Raw genomic sequence first — 3,519 nt, forward strand, 5'->3', positions numbered from 1 at the left:
TTTAAAGTTTATATTAGCTTAATTTAGTTTCTGATTAGGAATATGAATTTAAAAATCTATGTCATTCAAAAAAATACTTAAAAAACTTTTAAAATGATAATTTATGGTAAAAAATAGTATAATAAGTAATATAATATTTTTATCAGAATTTCATTCTTACAAAGGAAATGTAATAGCTATTTTTCACCATTTCACTAGTTCACATAATAAATTTGGAAAAAGTCTGTAAAAATTGAAAAAAAATTGTCAAGGGTGGGATTTGAACCCACGCCCACAGAGTGGACTGCGACCTGAACGCAGCGCCTTAGACCGCTCGGCCACCTTGACACACACTCAAACGTTCAAAAAAATAATACAATAAATTGAGCACTGTTTATAATAGATACCTAATACTATGTTCTAAACATTTATAACAAATTATAATAAATAATAATATATACATTAGATACATATTACAATTTAAAAGTAAATTTAAAACAATATAATTAAATTAAAACAGCATATGGGTAAATGTAATTGACAAAACAATTATGATATACCAATTGTCTACATATATTAATATTTAAGTACCTACTATAGCCTATACTCAAGGGTGTCCTCAGAGAAGGAGGGACAAGTAAGGGTAGTTGCCCCCCTTGGCTTTTTCTGGGTTGTTTATCATAATTTTATTATTATTGATGATTTTCATGTTCTAAAAAAACTTAAAAATGCTCTAATAATTCGAAATAGTGCACTAAATTGTTTTTATTTTTGATATTTAAAGATATCAATTTTAAAATAAATTCGGTATAAATTATAATATACATTTTAAACTTTTAAATGATTGTATAAAAGTTTTACAATCAGAACTTATCATTTGGACTACTTATTTAATCTGAAAATTAACTATTTTCTTTTTTCTATACCTAAAGGCTTAGACTTTAGATCATATTATATATATTTATTAAAAAATTCATGTAAAAACATGTGCAAGATTTAAAATAAAAATTTAAATTTAAATTTAGAAAAAATTCTTCAAAATGCTCCTAAAATCTTTAAATCCAAAAAATGACCTTAAAATTTCAAATCGTCAAAAAATTCAATTTAGTGAAATTAAATGCAAAGTGCATCGTAATCTCAACCTCAATTATTACCGTTGTAATATAAAATATCGCAAAATAAACTTTTTTTTAATTAAAAATAAAAACATTTTTTTTTTACAGAGTGATTTTTATTACACTCAATAATTACGAACGTCAGAACTAAGAATGATGTTTTTATAGATTATGAAATGTAGTGATGGGACCAAGTGCAATACTGCAGTGTGCCAGTGTCAACCATATTTTTAAGTTTTGATAATAAAATCAAATGTTCATAGATGGCATACCTACAATAGTTTAAACTTTTCAAGTTTGTGGTATTAATGACTGTATAAGCTAGAAATATTTAATTTTATAAATTACCTAAAATCAACGGTAACATTTTATTTATAAAAAAAAATGTATTTTAATTATTTAAAATTACATAACAATTAATTAAAATTAATGCTGTAAGTTTTAACTAATTATCTGCACATAATTCATAAATATTTTTACATACCTTGTCTATATGAAAGAAAACATGTCACAAATATACTTTATAACTGATAGGAGACAAACTGACACATACTGAGACATACTGAGACAAAAAATGTAACAAGGAAAATATTTTGCCCTCCCCTTGGCAAATTCCTGCGGACGCCCTTGCCTATACTCTATAGGCTATAAATTGTATTTTATAGGAACAATTTTGTATACCTACCTACTAAATCGATTGACAATAATAATCCCTCCCCCCTGTATTTACGTTATTGCCAGAGCCCAGAGTGTATTATTATTATTATTATTATTATTATTATTATTAACATAAGCATGCGCAGACATTATTTGCCGGAACATAGGATACTATAATAGGGATATAGAGTAGCAATAAATTTCCATAATATAATATTTGTATGAGTTAGAAGTAAACACAAAATTGGCAGATAGTTTGTATAGTTGGTAGTATCTACTTATAAAATATAACAACATTGGTAAAAAGCTTAACAACTTTAAAATTTAGTGAAAAATGGACAAAAAATACTTAATAATCATCGAAATATAAATTGTCGGAATATAATATTTTGGAGATTTTGTTATTATTTCCAATTTATAGAAGTGCTCACTACTCTGTAAAGCTTTCGGAGTGTCGTGTATTCCACAAGATGCGGTATTCACGGACAGACAAAGAAAAAAATCACATTATTATAAACTAATGGCTTTCAAGTTCTCCATAGAATATATATAATCAACATGAAATGTGCTTATGTTTAAATAAAAAAAACAAAAATCCCCTCAACACGGTTTTCAAATTTATTGTAGGTACCCATTGCAGATGTATTTAAATTTGGTCTACTGCGTAGCGTGTGATCTATAATGTAGGTTTCTACACTCATAAATTTACTCTGATGCGGGTACCTACTTACCACTGCTAAATGAATGAAAGATAATATTATAAGATGTCAGTCTAGAATAATTTATAATATAGATTATACGTAATATATATATATATATATATATATGTGTGTGTGTGTGTGTACCTATTACCTAAGACTATTTATATTATGGGACATTGTGGGTAGTAGGTACTACGACACCACACCGATCCATTATAAGGCTAACACAATAAGAAATGAGGCGAAAATTGTGGTTTCTGCAGAAACGTTGAGTTGATTAAATATACCACGAGCGTTGAATCTAACAAAACATTAATTCGTAAACATTTTGTAAGTCGTTGAAATCTAAATAATATATAGTGCTATACGACTACACATACGCTGCCTAATAATACATAAGAGGTACAAGCCATATAGGCATATATCTGTATATTTAAATAGAATTATGGATACGCATATACGAAGAAGTGTACTTATTACCTACCTACCTATATAAACCTATAACTTATATTATTATATTAAATACTTTAAAACTATTAAATAATATAATGTAGGTATAACAGTATAATATTCAACTGTCTTTAACCTTCAATATATTGCATTTACAATAGGTACCCTCTTTTTCTAAGTTTGATAACAATATTATTTTATCTACATAATATTATAAGACATACATTTAATTAGTGTTATCATTATTTGTAGAACATATCTTTTACTGTTAAACTAAAATTATGTATTATAATTGTTACCTAGTAAAAATTTATGTCAGAACATGCCTATATGGATTAAATATTTTTAAATTGCTGAAAAACGACTTATGTAGGATCCTAAGCTAAAATGTATTATCAACATTTTTAAAAAGAATTAAAATACCTATAAATAGCTTAAATATTTTAGTCAAAATTACAAATTTATTGTTTTTTGTTTTAATTGAGCCCCTAAAAGAAATTAAAATATTTAAGAGGATGTCAGCGTACTATTCGTTTTCTCTCCCTGGCTCACGCACAACATAGACAAAACGCATTTACGCAAAATCATTTTTTCTATGCATATAGGTAATCTTAGAG

The 3,519-nt window shown here is 26.3% G+C and overlaps 1 non-coding gene across 1 annotated transcript; it reads right to left on the reverse strand.

The window, feature by feature from the left end:
* Nucleotides 1–244: 244 nt before the first annotated feature.
* On the reverse strand, nucleotides 245–327 carry TRNAL-CAG. The gene has a single exon. It is a non-coding gene; the product is annotated as a tRNA-Leu (tRNA).
* Between the last annotated feature and the right edge of the window lie 3,192 nt (nucleotides 328–3,519).

The sequence above is a fragment of the Acyrthosiphon pisum genome, chromosome A3 (genome assembly GCF_005508785.2).
Source record: "Acyrthosiphon pisum isolate AL4f chromosome A3, pea_aphid_22Mar2018_4r6ur, whole genome shotgun sequence".
Classification (NCBI taxonomy): Eukaryota; Metazoa; Arthropoda; class Insecta; order Hemiptera; family Aphididae; genus Acyrthosiphon; species Acyrthosiphon pisum.